General features: G+C 37.5%; 2 long non-coding RNA genes across 9 annotated transcripts in view; one reads left to right on the top strand and one right to left on the bottom strand.

The window, feature by feature from the left end:
- The window catches only part of LOC116098009, a 13,665-nt gene extending 9,647 nt beyond the window's left edge, over window positions 1-4,018 (bottom strand). For all 7 annotated transcript variants that reach the window (XR_004121656.1, XR_004121661.1, XR_004121660.1 and 4 more), the window contains exons 1-2: window positions 3,697-4,018; window positions 698-853 (exon numbers count right to left, since the gene is read on the bottom strand). This is a non-coding gene — a long non-coding RNA (uncharacterized LOC116098009). The remainder of the gene's footprint in view (window positions 1-697; window positions 854-3,696) is intronic.
- LOC116098010 lies at window positions 3,507-14,716 on the top strand. 2 transcript variants are annotated; one of them, XR_004121663.1, is made up of 3 exons: window positions 3,507-3,649; window positions 9,933-10,156; window positions 14,506-14,716. It is a non-coding gene; the product is annotated as an uncharacterized LOC116098010 (long non-coding RNA). The 2 variants fall into 2 exon arrangements; XR_004121662.1 differs by having other exon boundaries at window positions 9,933-10,102.
- The last annotated feature ends 3,517 nt before the right edge of the window (window positions 14,717-18,233 follow it).

Consider the following 18,233-nt stretch of genomic DNA (forward strand, 5'->3'; position numbering starts at 1 on the left):
CTCCTACTCCTTCTCCTCCTCCTCTTCTTCCTCCTCCTTCTCTTCTTCTTGTGGTTTTTCGAGACAGGGTTGCTCTGTGTTGTAGCCCTGGTTGACTTCGAAATCAGAAATCTGCCTGCCCCTGCCTCCCAAGTGCTGGGATTAAAGGCGTGCGCCACCACTGCCCAGTCTACCTCACCATAACCTTTCTCTTCATCCAGCTCGGATGCTGTCTCCAAAGGCTAACTCTGCCTTTCCTCTGTGCTTCCTCTACTACGGTTAAGGTCACTTCTTCTCTAACTCTTTATACTTCACTGTTGAATTATTTTCTAACCCAGGACTGTGAGTCTGGGGAGGAAGTCCACAGTTTATAAGTCTCTACGTCCTACAAACATGACATTATACAAGCCATAAAAGGCCAGGACATAAACAACTCACTCAGAAAGAGCTGGAGCGCAGTCGCTGTGACCTGGGAGGCGACCCATTGGTGAATGATCAGGAAAGTGAGAAGCTACAGAAATGTTTAGCCGTGCTACCGTGTAAAATACTATTGACAGGTTAAATAGAAAAGCATCCCCCACGTGCGAAGAAGACACATTGAAATGAATTCCAAATGGATCATGGGACATAATTACAAAGCTTTCAAGGGGTGTATTTGCTTGAGGTGCAGAGTTAGGAAGAGGGGAATCTGGATGGGGGTTGGGGGCTCATCACTGACCATGGAATGAGTTGTTAATAGGAAGCAACCGGAAGCCTACTGCAGAGGTGTGAATTCCGGACACATTAGGCCGCTGCACTCGTAGAAACAACAGGACTGTGAGAAACTTCTGTGCATGCGCTCCTCCTCTGGCACATAATTCAACAAACTTTGAATCTGAATGGAAATATTTTACCCCCAAAATGTGAATAATAAAACAAATAAAATATTAAGTAATCTACTTAAATGAAAAAGTCTGCAGAATAAGTAATGTGAATTTGAAAAAAAAAATCTCATTAAGTGAAGCCAGAAATCTATTTCTAGTGCAACTGCAAGTAGCTCTATAAGTCTCCAGAAAAAATAATTAGAGTATTTTAAGGGTAGCAACTGACTCTGTCTGTCATCAATGGAAAACTTTCCCCTGATTTTTCTAATATTTTCAAATGATTCATACTATTTACTTATATGATTATATATGTCACATATATAATTTTAACATAGAGTGCTCATATATATTTGGAGAGAGATATATAGATATAGAAAAATTACTATTTCACAACGAAAGAGCAGGATGTATGCAAGGCACTGTGGGGGTAAACAAAGAATAGGTATAGCAGATCTTAACTACTATTTGTTGTACACAAGAATGTAATCAGAAATGCACACAGCAAACACTAAATGACCTTGTGGTAACCCCTAAGGATGCACACTGTGCATTCTACACACTATGTGTACTCTCACATGTGTGAGAGTGTACCTTTAGGAAGACTGAAGGCCCACAGTGCCGAAGGTGTTCTTCTACACATGCAGGGAATACAGAAAAGTCAGCGGAGGAGCAGTACAACTTAGGGAGAAAGGCTCGGCGGTTAAGAGTTCAAACTGCTCCTGCACATATCCCACATTTGGTTCCCAACAGCCACCCCTTTCAGTTCGCAAGTGCTTATAACTTACAAGTGCTCGATCTAGTGCCAGACACTGGCCTCCAAGGGTAACTGCCCTCACTTGTGTGCACATAGGCACATATAGAGGCATGCACACACTTTTAATTTTTTTTAAAAGCAAACAGTCTAAGAAATGTGTGGAAGGTGGATTAAATAGCAGTCTAAAGCTCCTTGATAGAAGAGGCATAATCTTACCATAGAGCTATTAAAGCAAAATTAAATACGAAAATTCCTTTTAATGGAACATACAAAAATTGAGACATGAAGCCATTGGGAATGATATTACAAAGCTAGACTAGAACCTGACAGCAAAAGACGTGACATAGAAAACTAAAGAGTCTGTCTTTAATTCAGCACACACGAGCGCATGCATGAGCATGCACACACACACACCTGCATGCACGCACACACGCACTCACACACACACAACAAGCTGACATTTTTGGGTGGCCAACTAATACAATCATAGTATTTGTGGTTTTTACTTAGGTGGAAGTGCATGACATGGCATGGTCTTGAAGGTAAATGTGGCGGGAAGCAGGGAGGGGGATGAAGGGTTTCCATTAAGAAAGTACCTTACACTGATTTTGACAAAATGGGTAGGATTTGGAGAACATAATAAAAGAGATAATTCCATAAGATCCTGTGGTGTAAAAAAAAAAAAAAGAAAAGAAAAAAAAAGAAAAGACAGACTTGTTGGATGTTACTGGGTATTATGACATACGAGGTGAAACCTGAAAAGACTCAAAGTGATGCCATCTAGGGAAACCAACCACAGAAGAGATATCTTCATGGAGCTGGTGGCATCATGGATGCTTTTCAGAACTAAACAGCCAGTTGGGTGTTACCATCCTAGAGTGATTACCATTAAGCCTCAGGCTGTAGGTTTGGAAGCCATCTGGAGTAAGGATAAATGGACTGAAGACAAATGGACAGGGAGAGACACTGCACAGCCTTGGAGGCAGGCTACAGAAGACATACTTCAGTGTGTCAGAGAACTGTGTTGGGTCACTCCCATCCTGCACTTAGTCCTCCTCCTCACAAGAGGAAAAGTGTGCACTCCAGAAATTTACTTAAGTGAGTGAAAATATCCAAATAAGAAAGGCACAAAGAAAACAATCTTAAGAAAATGAGTGTTTTTTTTTAACATAGCTTCAAAATTAGTCATTTCAGAATAAAAGACTTTATTTAAAGAAGTCAGCATCAGGATACTCTGAAATAAGGAAATAGTAAGGGAGAAAAACCTAAGGACTATTTCAAAACTCAAAAGGAAACAAAGTAGCAGGGAGAGAGCAGGAGAGATGGAGGGGGGAGGACATGAACGGTGCTCATTTGTAAGGTCATGGTTAAGGAAATTAGGAATCCAGAAAGAAGAAGAAAATGATCACAGAATTCATGTGTGAAATTTTCTAGAACACAAGAATTAAATTTCCAAATTGAAAGTCTACCAAGTACCCAGTCCAAAAAATACTAAAATGCTTATTATTAAATATTTTATTGCAAGAGAACCCAGGAACTGAACTCTGGGTGAGTTAGAGCTACACACCAATGATTCCAACATTAGGAAGCCTAAGAATGAGGCCAGCCTGAACTATATAAAAAGACCCTGTTCAAAAAAAAAAAAAAAAGTGGCAATAATATTCCAACTCTGGAGGCTGGAACACAATGGAAAAAGCCATTTTTGACCTAGGATTCTTATCAGATTAATTATGGGGCAAAAAAAAAGTATTAGGGGGAAAAGATACTTAAGCAGGGACTGCTTAGAAAGTTTATTCCTGGGTCATGACCCTTTGGTCCACTACTTCATAGTATACGTAGTCAACTGTGGAGATAAACAGACAAACAAAACTGAGATGTTGGGGATTCAAAATATAAAAACTGTGACTCCAAGAAACCAAAGACCAAAACTCTTTCCAGGGGCATTCCCACTGGGACTTCACCTCAGCAGTCGGGAGGGAAACTGGAAAAGAACCTGAACCCCGCCTATCCACAAAGAGAACCAATCACTGGGCCCGATTCCATCTATTTATTGGTAAATTTGCACTTACTCCTATCGTCCCTACCGCATTCCCTACCTACCTCTTTCCTCTGCTTCTTTTTCACCTTTTCAACATTCTGCCAGGTATTATTATTATCCCCTGAGCGTCAACATTTCTAGTCAGCTGAATTAAAAGCTTAAGCATTCGACTTCCATTTTCTGTGTTTAGCAAATGCATTTCTCCTTAAGGTGGCTCAGAGATTCCTGCCACTTTCCTCGCTTTTCTTTTCTTCCTTTCTAGTACTCAGGATGGCAGCATACTCCTTCAGCCTCCCTCCCCTCAGGTCTCATCTTCTCTGATAACATACAGAGAAGCACCTCCCAAGCTAGCACTAGGAAAACGTTGTTTTTGCCCAGTCTGTGGTGCTGGGGCAGTCTAGGCGTTTCCACGGTGACCGCTGAGTTCCTATTGTGTGCTCATGAGAAGCTCAAATGGGAACAGAGTGCAGGTGATCATGTTTTGGACACTGGTCTGGAATTTTAGTTTTTAGAACTGAGTTATAAAAACGTTAATCATTCTATGTTTATAATGTCTTTATTTTGCCTTACTCCTGAAGTAATTACTTAGGTAGGCATAAGAGTTTGGACTAATAATTATTTTTCCTTGACTATTCCATCATGCCTTCTTGTATGAGATGTCTTCAGCTTTTCATGTATTCAACACTTTTAATCTCGACTCTATTTCCTCTCCGCTTTCTTTTTTTTTTTTTTAGATATTTTCTTTATTTACATGTAAATTTCTCCATTCCTAGTTTCCCCTCCAAAAAACAAAGAAACAAACAAAAACAACAAAAACAAACCCCTGTTGCCTCCCCCTTCCCCATGCCTGCCACCCCGCCCTCTCCCACTTTCTGGCCCTGGCATTCCCCTACACTGGGGCACAGAACCTTCACAGGGCTGAGGTCCTCTCCTCCTATTGATGATCGAATTTGCAATCCTCTACTATATACATGCTGCCAGAACAATCAGACCCCTCCATGTGCAGTCCTTGGTTGGTGGTTGAGACCCTGGGAGCTCTGAGGGTACTACTTAGTTCATGTTGTTGTTCGTCCTAAGTGGCTGCAAACCCCTCAGCTCCATTGGTCCTTTCTCCAACTCCTTCACTGGGAACCCTGTACTCAGTTCGATGGATGGCTGTGAGCCTCTACATCTGCTAACTTTCAATATTTGGCTGCATATACGATGCGCTGCGGGGTATGGATTCAACATAGTTTAACTTCCTAGGATTGTGGACTAGAAACGAGGAAGCATTCGCTTTAGTTGCATTGGCGATTCTGTATATTACGTCACTGCATGTGTAGGCTATGCTTAGGAAAAGTTCTATCCTCTAAGTCCCTCCATTTGCAGTAGCCGGGGTACTGATTTTTGTGTGGTTCTAGTTGTTGTTGTTGTTGTTTGATGTTATTTAGAGAAGTTGTATAAGTCCTGACTGTTCAGAGAAGTGCTGGAACATAGTTTGGTAAAAGATGTCTTAACTGTATAAATAATGACCTATATGGGGGGTAGAAACAATAGCATATGTAAGTCACAGTGTATGGTGGAAATGTGATGTGTGTGAGGTGTCCCCGAGAGACAGAGGTGGAACAAGCCTAGCTCACATTCTTTTTCTTCTTTCTGTTTTCTTTTTTCTTTTCTTTCTTTTTTTTTTTGTCAGTTGCCTTGTCATTTTTTTTTGTCAGTTGCCTTATCATTGGCACATTACCCTGTTTCAGCAGAACAGAGATCACTAAGCATCATTTGAGTATCAATAAGACCTAGGATGAGGACATGGCTCAGTGGGTAAAGCATGAAGACCCCTGTTCAGATGCCCAGAACCAATACATGTGTAACAGCATGGATGTAATAGCATGTGTAATCTCAGGACCCCACACGAAGACAAGAGGTAGAGATGGAACATGTCTATCCAGCTAGCCTGGCATGAGGGGCAAACACCAAGAGATCTTGTCCCAAATGAGATGGAAGGTGAAGACTGACACCCAAGGTTGTTCTCTAACCTCCACATGGGTCATGGCATGTGTGTGCCCACACTCATACATACACATGCACACATACAGAGACATGCAAAGATTAAGAAAATGTAATAAAATTTATCCTTTAAAACTCATCAATAAAGTGGCAAAGGAACAAAATAGATCTTGAAGACAATCTCTTAACAGGATTTGTTTTTTGTTGTGTGTAGGGTTCCTTATAGTCCTACATTCCATAGTTTCTCAGGCAAGATCTTTGCTAAATTGAAAGGACATGACATTCCTGTCCCCCACCCATTATCTTGGCCTTGGCTGATGTGCCCTCCCCCCACTGGTGGTTCCTTTCCTCTCCCAGTGCAGTTCTTTCCAGCATCATAGACAGGAAGTTACTGACTCAGTTTCCCCTGCCTTCCAGTCTGTAGCACAGTATCTCTGTTACCTCCAAGGCACATTAACATGCCACACAACTCTTATCTCAGATCATGCATTTGTATTGAGTGTGTGTGTGTGTGTGTGTGTGTGTGTGTGTGTGTGTGCTCCCTGAAACTACACTAAACACAGGTTGCTAGCAGTCTCTTTTCTTACTCCTACACTAGCTAGTCTGCATTCCAGAAGACCTGAACTCTGTCTCTTTCCTTGATGCCCTAGACAGCTTTCTAAGATAGTGTAGGAACATGTAAGCAAAGGGAAAGAATTGTTTAGAAAGCAGAGAAAAGTTAATGAAATGGTAAACTGCAAGAAAATTGACACTGTACAGGGATGCCTTCCTGAACACTGGGCAAAGAAGCGTATAATGGAAAGGGGAGTTGAATACCAAGCTTGGAGTTTTTAAATTTTCAGGAAGCAATCTCAAATTGATCACACATTTCCTTTACATTTTTCCAGAAAAGAAAGTAAATAGAAAAGCAGTAATAAGGGCCAGGATACCAAGTCAGCAAGCACAAGGACCTTGGTCAACTCCAGGAAGCCACAATAAATACAAAGCAGGTTTGGCACCTGCGTGTAATCTCAACTATGGAAGACAGAACAGGAGGGTCCTTCGATATGCTGGCCAGCCTGCATAGTTTAGTCACTGAGGTTAGGGAAAGTTACTGTCTCAAAAACAGGTGCATGATGCCTGAGGAGAGGCACCTGAGATTGTTCTCCAGCCTCCATGTGCATGAGCATACATGTGCATATGAACAAATGTGAACACTCAGTCATAAATGGTAATGAGCTAGATTTAAAATAAACACAAGAACTGTCAAATAGCCGAGTAAAAAGGCACCTGTCACTTCAGCTTGACAGCACAATTTTGATCCCTGAGACCCATGTAAAAGTGGAAGAAGAGAAATTACTACACAAAGTTTTCCTCTGACTTCTACATGAGTACCTTGTTGTGTATACACACATACATATGTACTTATAATAAACAAAAATGTTTAACGAAGGATACCATATAACTTGGGTGTAATTCAAAAGAGTCAAATTTATAGACACAGGGACAAGATGATGAACAAAGCACAAAAAATTCAATCAGGTAAACAGTTCTACGTCAAGAGATCTATTATGTTAGCATGGTAGATAATAACAATGTATACTTGAAAACTTCTCAGAGAACAGATTTTAATACGTTCACCATGAGAGGAAAAGTATGTAAGACATTGGGCATGATAATGGCTGTATTTAGTCTACAATATATACCTACATCAAAACATCTGCTGTTAAACATGAAGCTCTAAAATGTTATCACTTTAAATTGGTGAGCCATGAGCTTATTGAGACAATAGCAGCACAGGAAGTCTAAACTGATACTTATAGAAGGGAGAAATGGAGTGCTGGCAAATCTTTATCACCAAAAGTCCATGTAGTCAGTTTCAACTCAGATAAAATTCAATGGAACACCATGAAGAAGCAAGGATATTTGATTTCTTGTGTTACTGAAGATTTCATAGATGAGAATGAATCTTAGAATCTCAAGTGAGACCCACACAATAAAGTAATATTTTGACAAAGAACTTGGGAACTGTCCTAATAGGGAACCCATACTCATATTCACACTGCTCTAAGACCAATCATGTCTCATATTTCATCATCCTTCACAAATCCACACAAAATCAGTCACCAAGGAGATCTTCCATCTCTAGTTCTTGATGTAAATTTCAAACCCATCCTTCACATTGCCTTACTTCTTTATATTTATTACACTTCATAAGAATTCCACTTCATAAGAATTATTGTACTGCTCAGATTTTATTGTCATATGGTTTGCATCCAGCAACTTGTTTGAGTTGTAGATATGCAATAGTAGATACACAACTCTGCTGTTGCTACTGTTGTTACTTTAAAACAGACTCTCACTGTGTGTCTCTGGACAGCATGGAATTCACTTGCTATGTAGACCAAGCTGGTTTTCAATTCACAGAAACCTCCCTGTCTGTGCCTCCTAAGTGCTGATATTAATGTGTGCATCACCATGCCTAGCTATTCTAATTCTATATATCACATACATTAATATGAAAATTATTAATGCTTCAGTATCTTCCCCTTTCCTTCATGCTCCCTCGCCTTCCTCCTCTCTCTCTTTTTCACCTTCTATCTCTTCTTATGCATCCTTCTCCCTTTTCCTCTTCTCCTTCCCTTAAAACACCATTCAACCCATTTACTATAGAATAACATTTAATAAACAAATCACATAAATTAATAATTAAGCTTATGATATTAAAAATGAGAACTTAGCCAAAGAGCTAATATCACATAATGATAAATGGGAGATAAGGCAAAATAATTTTCAGTCTGGTTGTAACTGACTCTCTGAAGCCATGTTTCCAAATAATTGGCACCTAACTCTACCTGTATAATACAGGTACTAGACATAACAGGCTAGCAACTGCACATCCATTCTACTATGTGTTTATAGTCCTACTGTACTAACTCAGCACATTATGCCCAAAGATGACCCTTCACCTTCATTCCTATTGCAAACCCTTTGCCTAGAAGACTTTCAAACTGTAGTTCATGTTGTGATCAACTTCAGAAATGCTTAGAACCAAAAGTGTTTGGGATTTTAATATATTACAAAATGTATTATATTTTGGAATATTCACACATGCATACACATATATTTCAGAGACAAATACAAAGAGTTAACCAGTGTTTCATAAATGCCTGTATCTGACTATGCCCCCACTCCATGAAGTCAGATGGGGAATTTCCACTTCATATTGGTGTTCAAAAAATGTTTTGCTTTCAAAGTATTTCAGATTTTATATTTGTAAATTAGGTAGTGCTTCTCATAAATTTATTTGTATATCATTAAAGACATAAATTTTCTTTTACTTAAAGTATTTGTACAATTTTCATGAGTGAACACCAACAAAAAAAGTTATACATAGCATGTTAACTGCCAAGATTTAAGAAAGGTTTTAAAACAAGTGATTTTTTTTACAAATCTTAAATATACAATATAGATGCCAAGCCTGTATGAACATGTTTGCAAGTCAAGTCAATGCATCACCAGCCTTATTCATATTCTCATGCCAACAGTCAGCGTAGAAATAAGAACAGTCCATCAATAACATTCACTACAGATGTCAAACTGGAAATAGGAACCTGGACATTTGCATGGGCTTTTCTGATTCATCAGCTAATATACCCTGATCCTGGTTTTTAACCATTCTCACTGTCTGCTCTCTTAAGAATTCTTTCCTATAATCATACATGGTCATTATACTTTATTAATGCTGCAAAAGTCCATGGGAAAAACTTGATGGGTACATCAAAATCATTGATTTTTTTTTTGTTTTTATTTTTTCATTTTGACATTATAATAATTTTAAATAAAATTTAATACTTTTAGGGCCATGGAGATGGATCAATAGTTAAGAACATGTCCTGTTCTTGAAGACTACTCAAGTTCAGGCCTCTTACCTATGCTGGGGCAGCTCATAGCTGCCTATAATTATAGCTCTAGGGGTATCCAACACCCTCTTCTGATTTCTATGAGTATGCATACATATATGGGCACACTCAGAAGGGGGAGAGAGAGAGAGAGAGAGAGAGACAGAGAGAGAGAGAGAGAGAGAGAGAACCAAAAGAAAGACCATCTTTAAAAACATGGCATTACTCACTATAGATCAGAAAAATATGCCTGGTGGGCAATAGTGATGCATTGCAGGGAAGGCAAAGTGATTATTTTTAAGTTATGTATAAAATTGGTTCATCAATAAAAAATTGCACATAATTAAATTTACTCAAAACATCCATAAGCCACATTCTTTAGTGTTGTTTATAAAACACCATCCAAATTTACTCTGTATCTGTTTTTTAAGGATTTAAGCGAAATTCCTCCCACTGCTTCGGTGTGAACTTCAGATGAGGTAGCTGCTCATTCTCATATGCATTGAGTAAAAACTAAAATGTGGAAAATATCAAAGCTGCATCCACAGCCAACAACAGCACTCAAAAACCTAAAGGAGCTCCAGGGTCAAGATTGAATACAGTTAAGTCTCACCACTCTCTGGTGCACATCTTACATCTTAGAATGTGCAGGGAGGTAAGAGATGCACTGAGTACTGCCAGTGTTGTGTCTTGATTCATGAATAGAATCAGCAATGTACTCATTAGTATTTTAGTGTAGTTGGTGCAAATGCTAAAACTGTGAAAACAACTGAAATGATTTTAATTAACATGGCAATGACTTGAGGTGTAGATCTCCTGAAATGGTTTTGGCAACGGTTTGGAGATTGAAGTGTCAAGCCAACATTTAAATAAGATACATAGTACTAGCAGCTAGAAAAGAATAAAAGTTCTTCCTTACAATGGGAAACAGTATTAAATTTTTGTGTTTTTATAGTAAATAATTAATGGATTCTCATATAAAGTTAATCAAATGTGTTTTACTGTAATACTAGATTTTATTTTTGTAGTATTATTTCTACCTTTATGTGTAGTATTAATGTTATTGATTTATTCACTTTCTTATTACATTTTTCTTCAAAAATTTTTTCACCTTACACTGGGAGACAAACAAATCCATTATTGTAGTAACTAAAGGGAAATTGATTTGTAAAACAAAATCGTCACAAAATTTTTTAGATGATCATAAGTTTGAAGTTTTTAATAACTGTCAAAATTTATGTACTATAAAAATGTATTTAATTTTTGATTGCATCGTAATGACTCATTTTAAGACTCTTCACCACAAAACTGCAGACATTAATGATCAAACAAAAAACAATTCTTTAATAGAAAACTGTAATTGCTAATAAATATTTGCTGAAAAGTGTCATTTTGATACTTAGCTAGAACTCTCCATGATGCTTTTGGTTGATGGTCTCCAAACCATGTACTCCTTTTTCTCAACTGTAGTGTATTCTGGAAGAATAGAAAGACAGAGTAGATATTTTGACTCTTATTCTTTTGTTCTTGGGTTAGTTTTTGAGACTTACCTTTTGGTGCTATGATAAATTTCAAGACCAAATGCTGCTTTTAGATGCCTAAAGCATTCTAGGGGTTTCGGGGTCATTTTTATGAACTAGAATACAGTGAGATTCATAGACTAGCTGAACAAGAAGACATAAGCAGCAGTCAAATAAAAAAAAAATAACAGTAAAACAAATCGCTACAACATGGCAATATGTAATCATTCACAGGAAAAGGCCTCACTCCAGCCCCAAAGGTAGCACACCACACCACACTAAAGGCTAAGCTAAAAATAACAGCCGTGCTAGGTCTAGGTAGAAAAAAAATTCTACCTCTAAAAGCTGGCAACTTAAATGTGTCTGGTGTGTGAATAAGGATACTTAAGAACACATTAAAAAGCCTGCACACATTAGAAAAAGTAAAATTAATATGGTGGTCTGAGTTAAGTAAATGATCTATGGTAAGTTAGGAACTTTTTGATCCAGTAGTTGAAAGGCCCTAAAACTAGAGTAGCTGCTTTTATCCTTTGTCTTCCATGAGGCAGGGAGTCTGTGCTTGACTGATCTCACATCAGAAATAAAAATAAGGTACAATTTAAAGCAGGGGGGAGGCAAATGCACTAGGCATGGGTTGTGTTTAGTTAAGTGTACACAAACAGAATCAATCACCTTCTCCTTACATGTTAATCAGGATCATTATAAATGTGGCACCAAAATGATGTCTTCCATCTCACCTTCAGCTCAAATTCTATCTGTAGCTCTCTGAAGTTATTTTCATGCCTTGACAATTAATTTCACACATCAAGAGGAAGTGGGGTATTTGTGACTCACTTATTTGGGAGTAAAGAAAAAAATCACAAGTAAACTTGAATATTGTAAAGTATTGCTATGTGGAAAATTAAAAGTCTTGTGGCTTTTTAAAAAATACTTGTAGTAAATACATGGACATTATTCATTTTTCTCTAAATGCAGTCATTTTAATGAAAAGCAGAGCCATGCTGTTGGTTCTGCAGTAGAGTGGCAATGATTTCTAAATATGTTGTAATAATATTGACATCTGAAACAAAAGTAAATGTCTTATTTATTAAATATCAGGAAAACCTCTTCAACTCCAGCTCAGATACGTTACATATTTAAATAGTGGCGGTCTCTGTAGGACATCATACCGGTCTGTGAATATTTGACCTAGGATGTCATTAACAACTTATACATTTTAAAATCACGTTCTAAAATGCACCAAAATTAAGATGGTAGGGAATTTAATTTCAAAGTCAGACTGTCCCTCCTTTTATGTTGTCCGTGGTGATCCCTGATTTTTTTCTTTACACTGATATGAAATGTTAATGAGCAGAGGCACCGTGTACCATTTCACCTGGAGCAATGAAAACATTAAAATCTCTTCAGAAGCCTGAATAAAACTTTATTTTATAAATATAATCCATGTTAAAGCTCTGCCGTTTCGCTGCACGTTTGAAATAAGGGCACATGGAAAAATATGGAAGCGTTTCCTTTGAGATCGCTAACTAAAGCTACAAAATGAGCGCGCTCCAACATTTCCAAGGAACACGGTTCAAAAGTTGGACGATTACTACTAAGGTTGTTTTATTCTCTCCCACATTTGGAACAGGAAGTCTGTGTTGTTCTTGAAGAATTCTGAAAAGCAATGTCACACTCTGATGACCTCCTCTCCTCATTAAAACGTTCCCAAAGATAGCGCTCTGCATGATGTTTTGTGGCTTCGGCAGCCATGAACTAATTTGTACCTCTTATTTTGATCATGCGCTGGAGAAGGCACCAAACAATATTTTCCTTTAAACACAGAGAGTCCTTTCAACAGCTCAGCGTGTACTTCTACCCTCTTTTTTAATCTTGGAGCACCTATTTATTTGCTCTTTTCACGGCTAAATCTTCTTTGGTCCTTTCTGTCCCTTGAAAAGCGGCTAGTTAAAAATCTTCAGTGTTTTTTCTTCATAGGCTTAACCCACTAAAAAGGGTATTTCCATAAAAACAGAGACGGGGGTTTATAGATAGAGTTGGAGGCCAATTTGCATTTCTAATTTTTAATCCTATTAAACTAAAATAATATTTATCTAGTTACTACCTTTCCATAATAGGCATGACCGCTAAAACTAGTGTGAAAAAAAATACACATATATTGCTTAGGAAAATTAGTTGTTTAAAGTTTCCTGCAGTGAAGTTTAGAAGATTTTGCTTAAAGCTTTTTTGTAACTATCTGATTCACTGGCTTATATTCTGTACTGTTACATTCTTTTTGGCACAGCAACATCAGCCTTTTGTATAGGTGCCTCTATATTACTAAGGTATATGGAGAATATTTCAGGCAATGTTTAGGAATTTGCCTTCGTTAAGAGACATATATTTTATTTGGTAAGAGAAAAGGAAAGAAATAATAATAAAATGACATTGGTAATGTGTATGAGTTCTAAGGGAGTGGTATTATGAATCTCAATAATGAAAGCAAGTATGGGCAATTTAATGATTCAAAAGCATTGTCTTAAATGTATATTAATTGGAGTTGCAGAAAACTCAAACATGAAAATATGGTAACAACTGAATAAAATATAGTTATTCCCTGAATTCAGTGGACAGCTGTAAATAAAATGGGTGCTAAGATTTAAATGTCTAGTTAAGTAGAAATCTGCAATCACTTACTAATAAATGGATTCTTACTTCACCATGATTTAAACTGTAAAATGCACTTGCACATTGAATTTCTGTAGAACACGTTGAAGGTACTAATAAAAGCATTTAACATTGAATAATCTACATATGTGTTTAATCTCAATAGAAATTCCAGTTTTGTATTAAGTTGTTTAAAATGTTTACTCACTAGTTTTCAAGTTTTCAGAAATCAATTGATTCTTGAGCATTGCTTTATGTAAACATGTAATTCATTCAAGTAGCACTTCAATTTATTTGTAAAACTAAACAGTGGCTTAAATGAAATAGGTAAAGGTACTATATGTAATGATATCATGAATATTCAATTGTAGCAAACTCAATTTAAAAATTTTCCAAGTAAAATTAATCAATATTACCAAAATAAGTTATGCAGAATGTTTCAAATTACTGCATATGGTTACTTGATCCATCTCTCAACTTCAGATAACTTCATGATTAATCTTGTTCATTGAGTCATTCTTTCCAGTGGCCAATTAGAATAAGTAAAAATTTTAATTTTGTGTTTAATTTGTTTAGAATTATTTTTTCCATAAGTTGTCTTTAGTCAATTTAATCTTTAAAGTGATTTTAAAGTCTTATTGTGCCACTTTTGTTTGTTAAACTTTTTTCATAAATACAGATTTTAAAGTGACCAGCAATTATCAGAAAATTTCTTGATGAAATTTTCTTCAAACTTGAATTTTCCCAGTTAATCTAATATATATGTATATATACATATATGTGTATCCATATATACATATATATAATTGTATTTGTGGTTTTGTGTCTTGTTCTTTAGTCTTATAGTCAGAGAATCCTTACCAATGGGCTTCTGTGACCTCAAAGAAAATAAACACCCAACATCATCTTCCTGGGGATTCTAGCTCAATCAACTGATGCTTTCCTGCCTTGTGAAATTAACTCAGATTGAGTGGATGTGAACCTAGGGTCTGCCTCCGAGCCTCTGTAAGTCTGAGCAAGCAAATTCATACATTTGAGTCTTAACTTTCTATGTATAAGCTGTGTTTAATGATTTATTTTGTGTGGCCGCTAAGTGATTAGAAAGGCTATAGGTAAAGAAGACAGTGGTGGTGAAATCTGTGTGGAATTCTGTAACATATCAAGAAACCTAGGCTCCTTCTTCAGCCCAAAAGTTATCTCTCTTCCTATCAATTCTTACATAAACTAAATCGTAAGTTATACTTTATATGATAGTTGTGAAAACTCTTAAATAGTTTGAAAAACTCTAAGATGGTATAATTACTATAGAAATGATCTTAATATCCATGCAGATATTCTAGATTTCCAAAGCTTGAGAATTGTTTTTATAGCCCTGAACTTTTCGTGCTGAAAAGAGAGATTCAGAAATATAGCCACCAGGCTCAAATAAACTGGATGCACCATTCTTCCTTCATGTTATGTAAATCTGCCTCAACAAGAGTGATAAAGCAATACCTCTTACTTTGTATAGGAAATCTTAAATTAAAAGCTAACACTGTTGTAAACTATACAGAGTTCATTTATTTAATAAAATGTGATTCACAACTAGTACAAATTAACAAATTGAAAAATAATCACATTTAAACGCCCATGACCTTCGCAGTAAGGGCACTGATTTTGTCCTTATTTAAAAGCACAACTCTTGTTTGGACTCTTCTCGGGTCCATTCTTACTTCCGTCCACTAGATGTCCCCAGTATGTCACACAGGAGAGCTCTTCTCTGACAGGGTCTTGTTAAGAAGCCGCTGCATCTTTTTGAAGTGAATCCTGGGATACCTTGTCAAATTAACAAGCTACTGATCTAGGAAAAAATGCAATCATTTAAAGATTTTTGGGAGGGGCAGGGTGGGGGTTCTGGGAGGCAGAGTCAAACCACGCAGGTTTAAGAAGCAATTAAAGAGAACGTGTATCTTCTTTTCTGAGACACGTTTAAAAAAAAAAAAAAATCAAAGAGCAAAAATGAGATAAAAATCCTTAGAGAGAAAGTTCATAGCCTTGAAAGAGGGTACTTTTAACACAACTTTTAATTGTACTGATTTCAAAGGATGAGTAACATTTACACAAAATAGTTCAGAAAACTTTAGTAACAGCAGGAGATTTGTTTAATTTGAATTTTAATAAATTAAAGGCTTTTTTTTTTCTTAAGCAAAGGCTTAAACTGTCACCTAACGTTTCCTTTCCTAATTCACACAAAAAGTAAAGGCTACGAGACTGAAATACAATAATAATTGCTACACGGGATATTCAATAAGAGCTATAGGGCTATTGCAAAATGCTGTCTTTTTCCCTCCTTCCAAAAATCCTATTGGGTCCATACTATGGGAGACTGCCACCTCGCCTGAAAAGCAGCATCCTCCTTCTTCTGTGGCAGTGGTGCGCCAGAATGACTGCTGAGAGCTTCCTCCTCTAAAGCAATTGGAAGGATTCCTACAAGGTGTCTCAAAATGGAAGCGTTCAGGCAGTGCGTCTCTGCCTCTCAGGGCAAGAGGTAACAAGTTCATCCTGTGAAGTAGAACAGTTTCTGCCCCAGAGCAAGAGAGGAAATAAAATACAAGAGCCTTCTGATGAATTCTCTCTCACTCCGAGTTAATGCGGGCATCCAGAACAATGGCTGCATCTAACCAGAGTTGAAGCCTCCATTCACAGCCCTGCGCTCCATGCCCTGTACAGGAACAATGGGCCATTCTCACCGCTTCCCAACCAGTCCTGGCCTTTCAACGTGCCTCCTTCGTTGAGATCCTCTTCTCTTTCAGCGTCCTTTGATTAAAGAGCACCTTTCAACCCTCTAGTGTCTTATTTTTATTATTATGTCAGAAAAGAAACTCATGTTAAAATAAAGTTTAAATCGCCAAATGTTACAGTTCATTAATTTATAATCAGGGTTAGAAAGTCTTAAGGAAACACTAGAAAAACATTTAATGATAAATTATGGAATCCTGGCCAAAAAAAAAAAAAAGATTCATACAATATGGCTGCTTACACCCTATTAGGAAGGGTCTATACAGGCTATGAAGCTAGTAGTAGACAAAAAGTAAACACAACAAAACACAGAAGAACTGGGCGGGTGATGGGAGGCAAAGGAGAGGCCACTGGGAGTCCTCCAGGTGAGAAGGTGCTGATATGCAAATGAGTACCCGGAAAGCGAAGGTAGAAAGTGGAACTACTTATGTGGCTGAGACACCCAGCAGTAGGACAAAATGGCCGTGATGTTCAAGTAGGCTGGGTGACACAGATCCAAAACAAACAGATCGATACGGGGCAGACTCAAACAGAATCCTTGAGAGTATTTTACTTCAGACTTGAAGCAACGGAAGGAATATTCTAGAAAAATTGACAAAGAAGTAGGTGCAGCAGATGACTTGAAAAAAGGAAGTGGTAATGCCTCCGTGAGAGGTAAAAGAATGTCAGAAAACCATGTCTACTTAAACAATCTGGTTATAAGGACCGAGACAAAGAATCAGAAACCACAGGGGAAAAAAAAGCAAATTGACTAAATAAAGCACGGTGAAAAGGGAAACAGGAAAGTCGTGGTTCAGGCAAGGAACGAGAACAGGGCTCCTTGATTAGATCCTATAACTGAACACGCTCTGCCAGAGAGGAGGGCCAATTTATGTATACGTTCTGTTAACATTCCACAGAATTAATAACCCATTTCAATCCGTTGGCCTCCATCGTAACTCCATCCCAGAAGACTAGTTCGGTATCCTTGAGAAAGCCTAGACTAAACCCACATAAGTAGCAGATCCTTTGTCAGCTTTCAAATTACGTCTATGGACAAAATTTGCATAATTTCAAAGCATTACATCCTTAAAATGAATACCAAAAATGATGGATACTGTAGAAAACATCACAACAATCCAGGAGGTTGACACTACACAAGCCTTCCAGTCACACACAATCATAACAAATAAAACAGTCCACAGGTGGGACTTGGAGCTAAAATAAGAAGGCAAATAAAAACTCTTCTCCATTTCCGTTCCACACAGAGCCTTCTGCAGATGCTCTGCATTCTGGAGGCTGCGGAACTGCCATCTTTTCATTATTCAAGAAATATTTATAGGATAGCCCCGATGTGCTATCAGGTCTGCTGGAGATGCAGTCCAGTGTCTCATCCCAGGGTCAACCTTTCGTTTTTAAAACAACTATGTTCTATAGAGTATCAACCTCTAAGAGGTTAAGAGACTAGGAGAAGAAAATTCTCTAACATGATTCACCCCCTCTGGTCACTTAAAGTCCATGTAAATTACAGAGGCATACAAGCAAATGCATATAGCTGATGAATAATGCATGCTCAGGAAGACAGTGCTGTAAAAGCTGACCTAGGAGTTCCCAAGAGGAACAGATGGGGAAGGCAGGATGTAGCCAATGAAAGCAAAAAGTTGAACTATCATTGCCCAACCTCAGTTGCCTTATCAATTTTAAATATCCAAAATGATGAAAAGAATTGCATCAGTTTAAACTATTATATTCTTTTTATGTTAATGCAATAAATAATAACTTTCTGTAAGATTTTTTTCTAAATAGTAA

This window comes from Mastomys coucha, unplaced genomic scaffold, assembly GCF_008632895.1.
Source record: "Mastomys coucha isolate ucsf_1 unplaced genomic scaffold, UCSF_Mcou_1 pScaffold20, whole genome shotgun sequence".
In the NCBI taxonomy this organism is placed as follows: Eukaryota; Metazoa; Chordata; class Mammalia; order Rodentia; family Muridae; genus Mastomys; species Mastomys coucha.